Source organism: Rhamphochromis sp. 'chilingali' (genome assembly GCF_963969265.1).
Source record: "Rhamphochromis sp. 'chilingali' genome assembly, chromosome: 12".
In the NCBI taxonomy this organism is placed as follows: Eukaryota; Metazoa; Chordata; class Actinopteri; order Cichliformes; family Cichlidae; genus Rhamphochromis; species Rhamphochromis sp. 'chilingali'.
The window spans coordinates 1202252-1221680 of record NC_137939.1 but is presented as its reverse complement, the minus strand read 5'-3'; positions in this window follow the sequence as shown (position 1 = coordinate 1221680).

The window sequence follows — 19429 nt, the reverse complement described above, 5'->3', positions numbered from 1 at the left end:
GTGTCGTAAACCCCGTCGTAAAGAGAAAGCAAACAAAAAAGAGCAACATAATAAATACAGCACCACCACAATAAACTAGCTCACAGTAGATAACAGTAGATACTAAATATTAAATGTTATTGTGCAGCACACAAGATGACAGCGCACAATGTGCTTTGAGGTAGCAGCCAAGAAAGGTGTAATTTGTGTCTGTGCACACCTGTGTGGATCAGCACGCTTGTATTAAAAAGATCATGTAATGATCTGCTAGGGAGTGTGGGGAGCCATAGCCCCGTCCCCCAGGGCATGAAGCAGGTATGGAGGAGATCCAGGCCCCAGACATCCAGAGGCCCCAGAGTACGAGGACCCAAGGAAGACCACCAAAGGGGCAACCATGCCAGCTCCCAGGAGGAGAGCCCAAGACAACAGTAAAAAAACAAAACAAAACCCAATCCACTAAACTTGTATTTGTGAAGAAATGCATGAAGTTGTTACTAATTAAAGGGCTACAGTCGTGAAAAGAAATCTGGGCCTGTTCCTATTTTCGTTGGTCAGCAATGAATAGTAAGATGTTCTAGCTTTATGGAGTTTTTTTAAATAGAGCAATAAATAATTTCCCATGCCAAAAAAGATCTCTTGGATGGCATCGTTTACAGCACTAACACAATTTTCTCCCCAACTTACAAGTTACATCTGCTTTAGGGTTCACATTTATGAGTTATACCAGAAAGTCAAAGTGCTCATATTTATTGCACCACATTATCCAGCATTGTACAAATCAAATATGTAGGACTATTAACAAGATAATAATGTTTTGGCAACTTTCTGCATTATGTTAGAACATGTGGTTGAGTTACATAACAAAGAAGACAGCACTTTAAATACATTTCATTGTATTCAAATAGTTTTTCCAGTGCTGTGTAGTCAGTTATTAGAAAATTAAATGTTGTTAACAAGTAGTCAAAAAACAGACAGACAGTTGCTAAATAATCAGTCTCTATGCTGTATGTCAAGACACAAGATATGATTAAAATGGTTGTGGTGCCATTTAAATGAGAAAAAGTCATTGAGTTGATGCAGGCTGTTATTTTTTAACATCTTCTGTACATGAAGGGTACGATCGCCCACTGCAGTGATGGTGTTTAAACTGAGCAAAACTTCTAAGCAATTGGATAGAAACGCTTAACAAGGGCCGGCTGGATAATAGACAACAACAAATAAAACTGGTCTTTATGTTTACCAGTCAGGGTAAACATAAAGACCAGGCTCTTAGTGAAGGCTAAGAGTAAGGCTTTCAAATGAATTAAAACTCTCTGTAGGTTGTTGGTTTATTACTAAGCTAGTATGAATAATTGCATCCGCTCCTCCTCAGCCTGTGCTTTGAGGTTAGTATGACTTGAGGGTAGTGATTCGTTTAAACTGAGGTTTTTATCCTGCTGCAGCCAAATTTCTATGTAGCAAAATAAATCCTCAGTTATTAAGTCATATACTAATAGGGACTTGGAGGGTAGTGACCTAATGTTTAGAAGTCCACATTTAACTGTACAATTAAACAGTTGTATTGTTGTCTAAGAGCAGACACAGTCACCAGGGGTTTTGGAGGGTTTTTGCACTTATTCTGTTGGAATAAATAATTATAGTCTGTATTAAAATGAGTTGTGAACTGCCCGGGAAATGTGGCAGAGAGGACATTTACAGAATTGATGAGGATTTTTTTTTTATCTTGGCCAATCGCTCATTGCTTGAATTGTAACACCAATAAACGTGAACGGTGAGTCACTCTCCTGTTTGCCGAAGATCCAGCTGCACTGACAGAAAGTCCAATGTGTGCCACAAAAACTGTCACACTTGATGTTTTATCAGCATGTAGTTGTCTTGTTTCACTGAGCGCTCCTTTGTTTTACTTATCAGTACAAAGTCACGCAGCATATATTGCTACCACAGTTTTTCAATGAAACTAAATCATATTAGGATCATTTCTAGCCCCTTAATGTATAATTATGTGATTGTGCTGATCATAGTCTACCTTTTACACAAGCTTCATAGGGGTTGTAAATATCAGCTTACATCTTGCTGAATTCACATTGCATATCAAAATAGCAGCTCAGATCGCTCAAAGCCTGTACACTGTGAGAAAAAAGAGTTCACAGAACTAGTTATTGAATGACTTATTTCTGAGTAGTTAATTTTTCTGCTAAATGCAATCTTTGGTTTGCCCCAGATGCCAAACCCAACTTTAACCTCTTCATGAAAACTTTATTCTTGTCTACAGTAATTTTCTCAATGTAATTTATGCTAAATACTTAATATGAAATAATATGGCAAATATTAAAGCTACATCTCAGATGGTCTCAATATGCATAATTTATAATGTAGTTTAAATGTATTAGACACTGAAAAACACAAAAGAGGAATCCTTTTATTTATTGCTTACACAATTTACTGTCTTCAAATTAGAACAATAACCTGAATAAATACAGTAGCCTTTCAAAATGATTAACATGCATCTTAGGATTGACTCAGAAGCCACTAAAGACATCCAAGCGCTTCTCTGGGGCACTGCACACAATGCATTTGCAATCGCATACACACATTTGCACAAATGCAGATGTACAAATGTTTTCCCTCTTGTGTGCACAGTGTTAAATGCCGTAGCCACAGATCATTCTTTCATTAGACTCGTCTCGTTTTCATCCATCTTCATGCTTCACCACTGGCCTCTCTGAAAGGTGTTGCCTTGATAAATTATTCAGTTTTAGCATTTAGAAATCTCTGCCCTTTTGAACAGACAACACACACATTTAAATGTGTGTCATATAAACTCTGCCCTCAGTATGTGGGACGCCGTCTCCCCACTGCTACAGTTCTTTGATTTCTAAATATATATGTGCAAAAATTATCTACAAACTGAGAGATGACTAACAGAACTTTTACTTTTATATTATATCAAATGCATATATATATACAAAACAGTACAGAGATACCACTGAAGGAAAGCATATTAAAACAGGGAAAACCATTTACCAGCTTGCAGCAGCCCAATCTGTGAGCATTTTAATTAATATGGAATAACTGAGTTTTCCTGCCAAATATCGAATAATTTCCAGAAAGGAACATAAAATCAGCTTCTTCTTTTTTTAGCAAGAGACCGAATCACAGTAAAAACAGAGGTACATCTAAAGTTATCTGCACCAAGATTCCTTCTAAGTTTAATGGAAAGTAAAGGTCTGGCACTAATTACAGTAAAGGAGAAATACTGAAGGGAATTGTTTATCAAATTGAACTATTAAAAGGGGGAAGTAATGATGCCTAATTTTTATTGCTTTTTTCTCCCTGCTGTGTTACAACAGGCATATCAACAGATTTCCTACCTGTTATTTTCAAAGACAAATAAAGCTTCTAGGAAAAGAAATAAAATAAGAAGAGATCTTTAAATTCTCTTGTCACTGCTCTCTTAAAAAAACATTTTCATTTGGTACATTGTGTTCCTTTGATTCTGTCCTCGTTAATTAGACGCACACGTCTTTCTGTTCCCTGTTGTGAGAGCACAATGTGATGAAAGAAGTAACCCAGTTTCTTACTTCCATAATAAGCTTCTGATATGAATTTCTCAACCACATATACACACAGATGCACACATGACACAAAGTATGGCTACAAAATCTGGAGCCAAAGCATAATGATGGCAACTTTGAATAATCGAGGGTTGAACACTTCTGTAAAACTAAAAAGTTTCGAAACTGTCTTGAATGGTGCCGAATGACAATGAGTTTAGGATTCAAATTTAGTAAGTGGCATCATTTAGAGATTACAAAGTCACTACATCTGTGTTTCTCAGTCACCTCTGGTGGATTCTGTACTGGGACTCATTGCTATTTCTACAGAAGAGAAGAGAAGAGAAGAGAAGAGAAGAGAAGAGAAGAGAAGAGAAGAGAAGAGAAGAGAAGAGAAGAGAAGAGAAGAGAAGAGAAGAGAAGAGAAGAGAAGCTGTTGGAGGTGCTATATTAGGTACATGAGGTGTTTTGTTCGGTCTTTCTCTTCAGAGCAGGGCAAAGGGCTAATGGCACTGAGACTCTGAAAGGCCTGAGCAACTGAAGGAATCAGAGCAAATAAAAAATGCCCCCAAAAAGCAACATAGAGGCACACATAGACATTCACACTATACAGACACACCCACTCTCTGCAAACGTCCCCAGCTACACTTTGACAGATGACTTCCTCTGGCATCGAGGAGATGTGAGAGAGTGTGAATTGAATTTGAGGAAAAAAAGAAACACACACAAACACACACACAGACACACACACACAGACACACACACACAGACACACACACACAGACACACACACACAGACACACACACAGACACACACACACAGACACACACACACAGACACACTCCTTTAGCGCACGTCACCACGAGGCCCATAAACAGAATGACATTGGCACCGTTAAATCTCAATTACATTGCAGGTATGGTGGCCTCAATCTCTATAAGACCCAGCATCATTTTGTCCTCCATTGTCCCTCGCCAACCTCTCTCTATTTTTAACTCTTTGTCTTTCAATTTACTCACAAGTTCACCGATTCTTAGTCTGGATTCACTCAGTTCATTCAGTAACCGTGTGCATGTTTTTTTCCAACATGTTCTTTGTTTTGTTTGCATTCATAAATCTTCAAATAGATATTTATCCAGAGAGAAGACTAGGATTTGAATTTTTGTTTTTAAGAGAAAAAATCTGAGGCACGGCAAACTGAAGCTGCAGGAGTCGTGATTGTTCTTGAGGAAGTAATTTCAGACGCATGTGGTGGAACAGGGGCTAAGACTTATTGTTGCCTGATTTCATTTACATAACTCTGCCATGGCTAAAGGGCTGCAGTGCTGAACACATGGGTTATAAGGTAGGGACGTATACCTGTAAGAAAAATGCCCATGAGATTTGCAACATCATTTTTCATGCCAACAGAAACAAATCTACATAAGACAGTCTACAGTAGTGTCAAAAAGTGTTTGCCCCCTTCATGATTCCCTATTTTTGTGTGTTTGTCACACTTGAGTGCTCCAAACAAATTAAAATATTACACAAAGATAACACAAGTAAAAAAAATGCAGGTGTTTATTATTGAGTTGACAAAAATCCAGCCTGCATGGTCCTCTATGAAACAGTGATCACCCCTTAAACCTAATAGCTGGTTGGGCCACCGTTAAGCCATTCAGTGAAATTGCTCGTGTGTTTTGGCGCATTGTCCTGCAGCAAAACACACGTGTGCTTCAGTTTGAGGTCATAAACAGATGACCAGGCATTCTCCTTCAGGGTGTTCTGGTGGAGAGCAGAATTCATGGTTCTGAGGCAGCAAAACGGTTTCAGACCAACACATTACCACAACCATATTTTACTGTTGGCATGATGATCCTTTTCTGTAGCGCTGTGTTACTTTTATGCCAGATGTAATGTTACAGACACCTTCCAAAATGTTCAGCTTTTGTCTCGTCAGTCCATGGAGTAGTTTACCAAAAGTTTTGGGGGTCCTCAAGATGTTTTCTGGAAAAACTGACAAAAGCCTTTATGAGCCTATATGTATGGGAACCCTCGGCATTACAGGGATGATAGAAGAAAATAAATGGGTCCAGAATCCACGGACATCGCCCAACTTTGTACTTCCTCCCCGAAGATGCAGTGCAAGGCCACCTGTTGGGTGCATTCAGACATGGTGACTGATGAATATCCCACTTTAAGTTGCTTTTGCAGAAGGTTTTGGTAATCCATTTGCCCTGAGTTATGTTGTCTCTTCAGTTTTGCATTTAGCTGAATCTGAGAAGATCGTATAGACCTGTACACTTCAGAATTCATCCTGCTTTTGGCAGGCACATTATAAACATCCGTGATCCAGTTCTACTAGCAACCATACATGCCAGTGCCATAACTTTACTTTACTATGTTTGACAGATTTGGTATGGAAATTTGGTACGCGTCACCCCATAAGATCTATCTCGCCATCATTCTGGTAGAAGTTAATCTTGGTTTCATTTCTTTTCTTGTTTTTTCACCAATGTGCAAGCTCTTGTAAGATGTTTTTAACAGTCATCTGCCTTGTTTTAAACCCTTTGTTTGTCCATTTGTGAAGGTATCTCTTGATCGTACCCTAGGCAGAGACAAGCCTCGTTCCTAAAAAGTTCTCGACTTGATCACATGTGAAATTATTTTTCTTAGCCATGGAAATACTTCCGTCATCATGCACTTTAGCTGACTTTGTGGTCTTTCAGATCTTTTTTTTTTTTTGAGCAAGCCAATGCATTCTCTGTTTTTTTAAGAATGCAGCAGATTATTGATTTGGCTACTCCTGAAGTTTTGTCATAGGCTAATTTGGGTTTTACAGCATAATGATGGCCTCCTACAAGTGAAACATCTCTTAGTTCATTGTATTAACAGTTTTTAAGCACAAATGTATTTTTAACATGTACAATTGACTCCAGATATTTTATCTTAGCTTAGCCTAACTTAAAATTGAAAAGATCAAATATAATTTTTTCTCACAGGCTTACTTGACCAGACTGGCCACCAAAGGCACAACAGAAATACTATTGTCTCTATTAATGTAACCCTCAAACTAATCAAAGACTCACACATCTGTGACACCTTCAAATGATGATCTCAAAAAGGGCAAACCAAACCAAAGAAGGAAAGAATAAGAGGCGGAGAAATGAGAGCAGAAAGAGATTAAATGTGTGCTTCTGGGGGATGGTCATTCCATTAAACTGCTGACACTTCTCTGGCCTGTAATGGCCTTTCCCATAGCAACAATGCCCAATAGAGCTACGTTAATAATGTAACAGACGAGAAAATAAAGCTGCCAATCAAAGAGCTTCAGTCCCCACAGCACTGAGTGAATTATTCACCACATGCACTGATTAGTACAGGCAGAGAGAACAAGAGAACGAGACTGACAGAAGTGTAGTGAGTGTGACAAAGGTGATATAACGGGAATGAGAGAATGAAAGGAAACACATAAGAGAAGAAATGAAGGCATTAACTTGGTATGCAATCAAAAACGTTGAAAGCATAGTTGTTATGGTATATATCAAACAGGTCAAGTTAAATGTCTTCTTAATAATTACAACCTCATTTTACAATTCTGCATCAACATGGTGCACTGACCTTTGATGTCTCTGTGTGTATTTGTCTGCTAAAGATGCCTTCATTTTGTAAACTGAGGAGCTACTCCCATCTGTAGATCAGATTTCCTTTTGTTTCTGATGTGTTTTATGTTCAGAAAAAAGAAGTCATGCACATTCACAAAACAGGAGCATTTGGAAACATGTTTTATCTTTTAACCGTTGTGTGTATGTGTGTTCTTAAAGAATTTCATTCACAAAGAAATCTAAAAGATGATCCACCGCTATTTGATTCAGTCACAGATTCCATGAGACTTTCCTTCCTGTTCACGTCTCTATTTGTGTTCCTCCTTTAGACATAACATCACTTCCTGTCTTTTTAATTTGCAGTGCTAGAAGCATACCGCTTCCTGGCAAACATTTAGTCATTAGCAAGCAATTAGTTACCTAAACACGTTGAGCTCATGTATAAATTTAGCCTTTATATGAGCACTTCATGCTAACAAAAGCAATACAGGCATGGAAAGATGCTTCTGAATTAGAAGCTTGTGACGGGAAATGTGCCACATGCTCTTTACACATGCATGCGTGCAAGACTGATGTCCAGGTATACACAAATACTCGCAACATTTCCATAGGCAGGGGTTGATTTATTCTCATCAGGTTCTTTTGCTGTCAAAATCAGGTCTTTAACATTTAAAATCTGTTTACTTGGGCTTATTTACAGGGTTTTGTGTTTATGCTTATTTACTTCAGATGTAATTCAGTTTGCTTTCATTCATTTTTATCACTTGTTTAATAGAAGCCAGCCAGCTACCTTGTCCATTCTTGTTAGCTGTCATGTTTAAAATTTTCTTGTTAGACCCAAACTGTATATCTAACAGCAGCATCTACATATGTTGCAGTGGTTAACCAACCAAACACTGTGTGTGTTTTGCACATGTATGTGTGTTTGTTGAGAGTGGAAAGACGTTGCTGACTTTTGTTTTTGTCATGATTACACATGGTGGAATAACGCTTCAGGCGACCAGATGGAGTCTCTCTGTGAGAGAGATAATCAAATTCATCTTTCCACTTCACCACTTATCCACTATGTAAGGTTCAACATACTGCAGTGAAGGTGATTAAGCAGTGTTCTCTTAACAAGTAGTCTTATTAAACAGAATGCATGAAAATTTTGACCCTAAAATTCGATGAATAGGTAGACAAAAATAGTTTAGTTTATGCTAGTGACCCGATGAAATACCACATTGTGCTTTCATATATTTATTAATGTAAATGCAAAATATGCCTCGAGCCATAACCTCAGTGTGATTGTGTTACATTTCAAGAATGCTTTTTACAGTATTTACTAATTATTTTTATCTTGAATATGTAAACTTGGTTATGGGAAGTTGCTCTTATTGCACTGTTAGAAGCAACACCAGCAACAAAGCTTTTTTAAAAGTCACCAGAAATATAGTCCACAAAACAATACTGAGGTAAGACCTCCAATAACTGCTCCGCATTTGAGAAGTATACTCCGCAAAGTTGTGTGGACAGTTTAAGGTATAACATCAACTTCACAATAAAACCTTCATAACTAAGAACAGCTGAGCTGAGAGTTTAAATTCAGATATAAACAAAATAATGAGTTTTTGATGAAGAAAAGTTACAAAACATCTTTAACTGAATGCCAACAATTTAAGTGTATACAGACGAGATACATGTCCCAACTCTTGCACAGTTAGTAAGCAAGACATAAAGAGAGACTCTGAGCTACTAGTGAAGTATAATCTATAACGATATAGAACTCTTTAAACCATAACACATACGAGGGTAAATAAATACAAGTGCAAACCATCTGCAAGTTATCAACAGGAATTCTAATAAATATATCTGGCAGATCACATGTGGCGTAGTACATTATGGCTAAACATTGGTCTCATCTGTCCAAAGGAGAGTGTTTCAGAAGTGTGTGGTTCAGATGCAACATTGCACACTTAAAGGCCTTTGCTCTTTTCACACACTAGGAAGCAGCATGCACTCTGCAAAAAACATTTGTGTTGAGTTGGCTGCTGCTCTCTGCCCAACCCAATATCATGACTTTACTTACTGATTGTTTTAGTTACTGTTTCAGTAACTACTTTAGTATGTTGATACACTGGTTACATCACAGCAGTGCAGCTCTGGATTCTGCCAGTTGGGGCCTTTCTGGCTCGAGTTTAAATGTTCAATTCAATTCACTTTTATTTATACGGCACCAAATCACAACAACAGTCACCTCAGGGTGCTTTATATTGTAAGGTAGACCCTACAATAATACATACAGAGAAAAACCCAACAATCAAATGATCCCCTATGAGCAGCACTTTGGCAACAGTGGGAAGGAAAAACTCCCTTTTAAGAGGAAGAAACCTCCAGCAGAACCAGGCTCAGGGACGAAACTGCGACCCGTTGGGGTGAGAGAAGGAAGAGACGGAGATTAATAACAAAGACAGATATTATTGTTCTCCCCATAGTTTTTTTCTGGGCACTGTGGTTGGTCCCACCATCTAAAGACATGCATGTTAAGTTAACATGGTGGTTCGAAATTGGTCGTAGGCGTGAATGTGAGCGCAAATAGTTTTCTGTCTCTCTGTGATAGATTGGTGAACTGTCCAGGGTGTGCCCCCAGCCCGAAGACAGTTGGAATAGGATCCAAATAAACCACAACCTTGTACATGGCATAGTCATGTACATGACCTGTGGGTGGTTTCCCAAAAGATCAGATTGTTCTTTGGATTGTTATTTAGCCACTCACATCGCGCGTTTAGGTGGTGTTGTATAAAAGTGGCTGTAATTCCTAAACATATAATGAAAAATTGTTTGTAAAATTGTACATCCAAACAGATCATATAAAACCATTTGAGCAATTACAGCACGGTTCAAAACAGACTCAGGCTCGAAAATAATTTGCTGACCCAGCAAAGTAATTGTGATCCTTGTGGTTTATGAAGTTGGATCAGGGGGTTTATAAAAAATATATCTCAGACTGACACTTTTTTGTTCCACCACTTTCCACAGAGATCAACATGACAACCACTGCTGCTCTCCAGTGGTGTGTACGGGGAATTGAAGAAGGCATAGTTCACCAAAAGCAAAGTTATCAGGAGTATAATGTTGTACAAATTCAGAATCCCAAAAGTAAAATATATTAAATAACATATTGTTTAACGTAACAAATTGTGACATCGCTATCGGTGTGAAAAAATGTAAGGAGAGCAAAGTAAGTAGATCTAAAGAAAAACAACAACAAACGAAAAGAGATGTAGAGAGAGAGACAGCCCGCCTTTTGTCCCCCACAACAAAAGAGCAGACAAAGAACCGTGGACACCTGATCACCAGAGCCTTGGACCAGAGAGGCAGTCTGCAGGAGGAAAAAGAGACGGACGAGGGCATGAGGTGCATTTGGGAACATGTGTGTGTCTGTGCAAATGTGTGTGTGTTATCTGGGGAGGGAGTGAAAGCCTGCAAACAGGTCCCCATTGTGCAGCAGGGAGTAATGAGGGAGGTAATGAGGGTTTGGGTTTCCAGAGCTGCCCATTACAAGTGCACCGTGTCTGGGCCCAAGGGAAGCAGGGGACTGAGAGAGGAGAAAGGGGTGGTGGGTATCAATGAAGATAGGGGAGCTCAATCAAGATAGCAGTGAATGGCTGTCAGTGTGAAACTACCACACAGAGATCAGAGAGTCAACTTCAGATTCAAAATCTACATCTGAAGTTATTAATTATTGCTTATTATTACTTTACTTACATTACTGATATTTGATGGCCCCTCTAGGGACAAACAGCAGGCTAATATTTTTATTGTCCCTGTAGAATTATTACTGACCATGTGGGGGCAGCAAAGAACACCAGTGCTACACTGTAACAATGTCGTCAGAATTATCAGGTTAAAAAAAACTACCATTAAAGATAGACACATCCTTCTGTACTAGCAGTACTGGCTGCTGAACCCCGAGCCCTAACAACAGTCTTAGTACTTTACTTTTCAGTTTTTTAAATATTTTAATACTGTTAAACTAGGAAAATGGACTCATAATAAAGTGGCAAAATTAGCTATGCTTTTATATAACTCTTGTTCATGCTATCTATCTATTAATATATGTTATTAAGACTTTCATTAATGTGGATTCTATGTGTTTGTAGCCTTCTATTGCAGCTGATTTAGATTTTGACCATACTACACATTTTATAAAATGTAGCCTTAACAACAGAGAAGTTTTGGAAGTGATCTTCTTATATACAAAAATAAACTAAATGCAGAACATAATTTCTTCCTGAAATGTATTTTCACAGATGTATAAAGCACTCAGCTGAAGAATTAGCACACGAATTGCCTTGTGGAACATGCATTTGAGCAAATATTTCGATCTGAACTTGAATTAATCCCTTCTCCAGTTCTCAGTTTAACTATGTCTGAACCTCGAACAGTCTGAAATTGACACGTGTCCAGAGAAAGAAGCATTTTCACTGTGATACATATGTCTTGCCCTGATTAAACGGAAAAAGATGAAAGGTTGTAACTGGTGAATAAGTAATACAAACACATGCATACATACTGTAAGACAAAGCTGTAACTTCCTCTCCCAATTTAATAGCTAAACAAGCCCCCATAATGCAAACACGACATTTTTCCTGTTATGTGACAGACTGAAAGGCAGCAATGGAAAAAACGGTCACATTAATAGCTAGGTGAGGAGCGATTTACTGTACATGTGTACTTTCTGTATGTATACACAGTAAGTTATAGATCTGTCATCTTTATGAAGCACGTGTGTAAGCAGCGGGCCCTGCTACCTCGGAAATAATAAAAGATTCAACAGCAACAAACACAGGTTGCTTAAAGAGGTTAAATTGATCTTTAGCGAAATCAGCCCAGACATGTGAACTCTGGACGGACTCTTTTTATTATAGCCTCCCTCATCTCTGTTCTTCTCTGTGTGAGAGCTTTACTGCTCCAGCTTTACAAGTGTTTCTTTAGAAACATGGCGCATCTGTGTGATCTGTGTGCTTTGTGTATGCATCAGAGCTGTAAAGCCGTGGATGTCACCTTGCCATCCTCCTGCAGGGCTGTCTGACTGTGTAAACTCAGGAGACTGACACGGTACTGGGGCAAGGCAAGCTCACAAGTGGAATGTAAGCATTTGGGAAATGTGAGAACTTGTCTGCGACTTGCACTCTGTGTGCAATCCAAAGCACTATTATGCTCTGTGGTTGTGTGGATGTGCATGTGAGTGGTCTCAGACCTCAAGGTTTAGTTTTTGTTTGTTTGTTTGTCTCTCTTGTTGATCAAGTGAATTTAAGACAACAGAGGTCACAGAAATTATCAGCTCACTACACATAAAAATAAAAGCAAAGAGTGACTTTGGAGGTACCAATTTAAAGGAAAGTATGGTCTGTTATGCAGAACGAAGGAAAAGCAACCACACAGGAAGGAAACAACACAAATGTGAGCAGCATGAGAGACGAGTGTGTGTAAAAGGTAACACCTTTAGCTTATTTGGCATCTTGCCATTATACTTCTAAGAAACCTGTGCAAGTCATTACACCATGGGCTCAGAAGCTGTTCTGCTCAGCACGTGTGGACACTTGCTTACCATATGAGGACACGAAAAGTAAATGACTTGGAGAGAAGCTCATCGAACTGCACATGTTTTATATTAGTGATGTCCGATGAGCACTTGTTGAATATTTTAGAGGCTTTAAAATTCTTCAATTTATTTTCTTTGTTCTCCTTCCCGATGTCTGCAGAATAGACAAAGTAGTCAAATTTTCTCATTATTTCCCACAAACAACTTTCATGAATGAATGGATAACACATGTTACCTGCAAACCTTGTTTTCACATAGTCAGCCATAACACAAAAGAAGAAAGTCTGATGTTTTTTTATTAAATAAGGCTGCTAGGACAACACAGGACAACCTTTATTTCACAACAACAAAATACAACCAAAATAAGATCTGTTTGTATCTCTTCATCTTTCCATTGCTGTAACCTACAATGCAACATGCCACTTATGATTGACCACAAAACAATAACTGAGTTGCATCGTAGACAAGCAGAACAGTCAGTTCAGCAGAAATTGAAAAAGTCCAGAACACTAAAACCTGAAAACAATTACTAAGGCCAGCCAAGAGACAACAACAGAAACATGCATTCCAATATATGGTTATTTAGCTCTTTGGCCAGTATCCATACCACCCATATTCCTCTGATGGATTGCATTTATGTAACTCCAACCCAAAATAAACCAGTGTGGTTTGAGCTATTAGTCTGCTAGCTAGACAAAGGCTTTTGTTGGGTTTGTGATAGAAGCGATAATTTGAGCTGAAGAAATGCGTGTATTTATTTTAGGAAAACTCTCAGAATTCATTGGTTTGGGCTTTTTTTTTTTTTTAGTATTCCTCTTAACTTTAAAATGTATCATTAGCAATACACTCAAAATGTGTGTCTGCAAGATTAGATTTGTCACAGCTCGCTAAAAAGAGTACACAAGTAGCCCTATCATACCTCTGTCAGCCAATAAGTACCAAGGTTTATCCCACAGCTGAAAGCACAGAGCAGCAGGCCACTGCAAAGCACCACATTGCAACTTCTCTTCTGCTCTTTCATTCTGTGATTCACTCTCTTCTTCACACACACACAATTTGGCCTCGGTTTCATTCATGCTACTCCTCCATTAAGGGTCCTGGTGGTGGCAGTGGGGCTGCCCTATCAAACGCCTGAGCCCTGTTTGATCTCATTCTAGATTTCAAAGAGGGACACCTGATCCCCGCCCTGGGTGAGGTTGGTGGGGTAGAAGGGGATGGGTGTGGGGAAGGATCATGGGCAGTGAGTTCAGTGTTTGCAAAAGATTGGTCTAGGCCCGGTCCCCTCTTTCTGCCTTTCCCCTTGTCTGCCTCTCTTTACCACGGATTCTGTTTCAATAGACAGGTAAAGATGGACAGGTAGGGAGGCTGGGGTGGAGCCAGGGATCATCTCATATGACAAATCCTCATCAATTGCCACTTGTACTTGAAAATGTAGATTATAAACAACCACTACACAGTTTGTGAAAGACAAATGTAATTTTGTGTAAAGTGATTCCAGAATCGCAAACAGAAAACTGCAAACGTATAACCGGATAATCAAGTAGCAGCTGTCAGATAATTGGATTAAAACACTCCAAAAGGCACCAGTACCACAGACACAGCCAAGAGGTTCGATTCAGTGATTTGAATTGTCTTAAAGAAGGTAATGATACCTTAAAGCAGTAATAATGTGTCCAGGAACACCAGCTACACATTGGTTTACTTTTTATGACAATGAAAGGTTGACACTTGTTTTGTTCTACATTTTTAACATTTAGTGTAAAATGAGACTTGCATATAAAATACTGCAGCTATTTAATAGCCTTTCTCTGTGCATATACAAGCAGTTCAATGTAAAATGTGTACAGTCTTAATAGAAACTGCTCACAGAGCTTTTTGGCATATGCACAAATTCTGTGTAAGAATGAACTACACACACTTAATGTCCTGGCCATTAAGCTTCTATAAATATTAAGTCTGGAAGGGAACTTGTTTTTTTGTTTTGTTTTTTCTAGTGAGACGTTTGCTTTTTCGGTCCTGCAAAAACACTTTTTTATTTTTGTGTTAAAAAGGCTCTTTTTTAAGTTATTTTTCATTGCGTGTATGAAGTGTTTTTAATGAAAGTCTTGAGTTAGTGCAAAGTCTGATTGGGCATGTTATAAACCTGGACCTAAGGGGCCTAGTGTGTTCTGGAGCCATAACAGGAATCTTCACTGTTTAAACAATCACCTTCCAAGCAGGTGGATTTCCTGCCAGTGGATGCGGATGTTTTGAACTTAAAGTTTATGATTCTTAAAAGACAACCTTGGAGCTGATTGTTGACCAAACAGTGTGTGCAATCATACAGAATACACAGTATGTTATCCTTTACTATACACATCAGAGACGTTCTTACACTGTTTAGAAAGGTTTGAGTCACAGAACGGAGAAACAGAATCATAGCTTCAAAACTAAAAGGAAATGGTGAAATTCAAATCAAGATGTTTCCGCTGGACAAGGACAAATTATTTATGTTAAAAACACCATTAAATACATCTGTAGCTCCACCAAACCCCTAAATCATAACCAAGGCTTATACAGCAGTGCAGAAACCTGGTCACACAGTGCAACACTGAAGACCCGAACTTACAGGGCCATACATTGCATCACAAATGGTCTGTTAAAGACTGAAGCAACTCCTCAAATGATTACAGGAACCCCCACATCATTAAACAACTTACACACCACAGCTGAATTATTCTTGTTGATGTGCAAAGGGATTCAAGGGATCTGATGTGCAATGACTTCTCTAGACCCTTAAATCACCCATGCGTCAATACATGTCAAGAGAAATCAAGCTGAAACCTCTGATGCAAGATTGTGCGTACACATGTGCTGGTGTGAGTGCATGCATGTGCAAAATGTGATTCATGCAATGTCAGACCCAGAGGTGTCTCTGGGGCAAGTTGCACCACGATGTCACAGAGTCAGAGATGCCAAACATACACCTGTGTCTGGAAGAGTGTCTGTAATTTGACCCCAGCTGTCGCGTTAGGAGAGTGCTGAGAAATATGTCCAGTGCTGAAAATAGTGAAAGAAACGTTTAGCAGCTAATTTTATCGATATTCTTGTGTGGCACAGGAATAATTGCATACTTGTAGTTTTTCAAGAGCAGTTACTAACTAATGACACAGACTAAAAGTTATTGGAGGGGTTTATTCATATAGCAGCAGCTTTGGATCTGTGCTGATCTTTCCTTTTTTTTCTAATGAGGTGATTTAATGAAACATACACTTTGTAATGGGAACCTTGTATTGTGCATTATTGCTCTTTTACATGCTTGAAGACTTGCAGTCATCCCACTATGCGCACACCCACACACACAGACACACACACATTATTGCATGTCTCAGTGAAAGGTTGGATAATTATATGTGATTAAGTAGTGAGAAATTTCACACTGCATCAATTAACCTGGACTCCCACCCAGCAATTACAGCATTTCCATTTCGACTAATTACATTAGCATCACAGTCATTTCCAATGTGCTCAGGCGCTGTGGTTTTAGTGGTAAGTCTCCACTGCAGAATTCCTGTATGGAGTTCCCACAAACTCATGAAGTTTTATGCAGTTTCACTGGTTTAGATAAATAAAGACTTCTTATTATGACTAAGCAGCCAAATGCCTTAACTTTATGAGATTCTCTTCCATGCCATTAGCATTGCAGTATACTGTAGTGCATCACTATCAGTCAAGCCTGAAAGTGTTATAGTAGGAGTGTGGCAGCTTGCACATTAATTACAACAGTGCTGGACCTATTTGAACTATTTGAAGCGAAAGTTTACAAAGGTATGATCATCTGTAGGACAAAGAGACCTGTCTCTCCGTGGGGTTTTATGGTCCTGCATATTTAAGCGTTGTAAACAGTTTATTCATCCAATTAAAGCTAATGATCCACGCTGAACAAAGAGCAAGGTGGGGCAGCGTTTCCAAAACTAACTCCATAATTTGTCTTCATGGACAATGTTTATGTTCACTTTCGCCTCACGAGCCCTCACCGTCTCCCCTTCGTCTCCAGCCACATTCCTCCAGATGGGACGGGGTGTGTTGAGTCTGGTCTCCAAGCTCTTGTGCAACTTGAGCACATCACCTGGCATATCAAAAGCCAAGATTTGTTTTTTCATGTTATTGTGCACTTGAGTCAAACGGCCTATCTGGATAAATTATAAAGTCCCTGGTTAGAAAAAAAATCTGCAGTGACAAAATTTCATGTGATTTAGATTAGCTGGGAAAACTGCAACCACCCCCACGAAACACACACACACACACACACCACCCCTCAGCTCTGACCTGTGTTATGGTTTCCAAATTGAAACTCAAGCCCACAGAATGTCATACAGCAGTACAATGCAGTGTGCTGCCCATGCTGTGCTCAGCATATGTGGGCAGGATTGGTTTACTAAGGTCCAATGTTTTATTTAGCATGTGTCAAAGTGGTTGTGTGTGTGTGTGTGTGTGTGTGTGTGTGTGTGTGTGTGTGTGTGTGTGTGTGTGTGTGTGCGTGCGCTTGTCATTAGGGCATGTACCCCATGTTTAAAGGAGCGTCAGGGAATACTAATCAACAGTCTATTACAAATGTGATTGATGCATTTTGGCAGACAGCATCTTGCATCGCTTCTGTGTGTGTGTGTGTGTGTGTGTGTGTGTGTGTGTGTGTGTGTGTGTGTGTGTGTGTGTGTGTGTGTGTGTGTGTGTGTGTGTGTGTGTGTGTGTGTGTGCCTGTGCAAGCACATGTCTCCATATGTGGATAATATTTTATTCAGCAGATGTCACTGCCCCTGGTCACACTCATCTGAACATGAAGACACTCAGATGCAACCTGAAACTACAGGCTTGTAATAACCCTGAAAACATTAAAAATAAAGGGGGGACATGACAATTACCACCTATTAGAGTCTGCCTTGCTCAGCTGCACACAGCGTACCCATGACATGTGGTTCTTCTCGCATGATTTTTTTGTTCAGTAGGTAAATAGTTAAGTTAAAAATAATGTCTATACCTGTTTTTCTATATTATAATGTGTATTTACGACAAATGAGTAAATATCAAAATCGTTTTGATTACTTAAAAGCTTTTAAAACTGATTGCAGCTCCTCACAAAGACATAAATGAAATTAATTCAAGCTGTAGCCCTCCCATAAAAGGCTTTTACAAGCATATTCTTTACCAGCATGTTAACTACCATAATCACAGCAGCAGCCCTCCAACGAGCCAGTTTGAGAGGAGAGAGGAAATCATTTGTGCAAAGTAGTGATCTCTAGCCAAAACGATACTTAGAAAAAAATATGTGGGTTACATTAGCTCCCATCATTATTTATCTCTCCGTCAGCTTCTAAACTAGCTCTAATGGATGTCTTTCCCCACGTATGTGAAATGTCTGTAACGTTCAGTTTTGCTCTCTTTTGGCTAAGCTTTTTAGTCTTTTACTTTATCTTTACTTCTTTTTCTTTTGGTTGCTCTTTTTGAACAAAAACCCTTCACTCAAATATCCACTTCCTTTGTTTTGGTTGCCTTAACTTTAACTTTCACAGTCCAATTTCTTTGAGCAAGCTTGTGATTTTTGCAGTCAGATTATGAAATTGCTACTGGGAATCCATTCAACGCAGCCTCCCTAAGAGTCTTTTTCACATGTAAGCACTTTAAATTGCTCCATGTTTATTTCCTAACGGTAGTACTGTTTGACAGCACGTAAACTTTGGTCCAGGCAGAATTGCTAACAGCTCACTTCCAAAGAAACTGTCCTTAGAGATGGACTGTAATCAAAAGGAGCCATGCGAGGTTTTATGTTAATGGTGTGTTAGTTCAGTTGAATTCCACTTAATGGACTAATTCTTTATATGCTGAGTTCTTTTACAAGACTTGCCTGGTATTCTGACATAGGTGGCCGTGACAACTGCTACGTTGAAACCAATTAGTCTCACAGTCTGGTGGTACAGAGGGATACTTCTGTATCGCCTGCCAGATGGCAGGAAGGTGAACAGGCTGTGTCTGGGGTGAGTATTATCTTTGGGCTCACCAATGTTAATCATGCTACAGATGGGTGACAGCAACATACTTGGTGATTCTAATCACCCACTGCAGAGCCGTCGAGCCCGTACGCATCCCATACCTTGTTGTGATTTTTCCAGTTTTATACAGTTTGTGTTTTGCCCTCTTGAGTTTCTTCAAACAGCTCTAACAATACAGTCAGTCAGGGAACACCCCTGCTAAATCTGTGTTGGCAGTGATAGATTATTTCATTTCATCTGTCTGGTTAAATGGTAACAGTCCTGATTGCAGTATTGTTACCCACTCAAGATGTATGACAGCGTGTATTAGGCTGTTTAATTGATAGCCTCTGAGAACATTGCGATTGATTTTCCATGGCTGTCCACACCGCCGCAGACTCAAGAATAGGCCTCCATTCTTGTGTGAGTGCGAGACGGAGCTATAAACACATGTTAATGGCCACGGACACCTGTGAATACTTCACTCTAGGCCCCCTTGGCTCTCTTTCGCTATTCTTCTCAAACGCACACTCACACAGACACACACACATTGATGTGTCTTTCCTGCAAGCTTCCCAAATCACGTCTGCATCTATCAGTGGGTGTATGTAGTGAAAGTTCCTGGTTTTCCATGTTTTATTCTTTTTATTCTCTGTGAGTCATCTCCATATGTGTGCAGGCTCACACACATGCAGAATCCCTCCTGCAGACTAGCAATT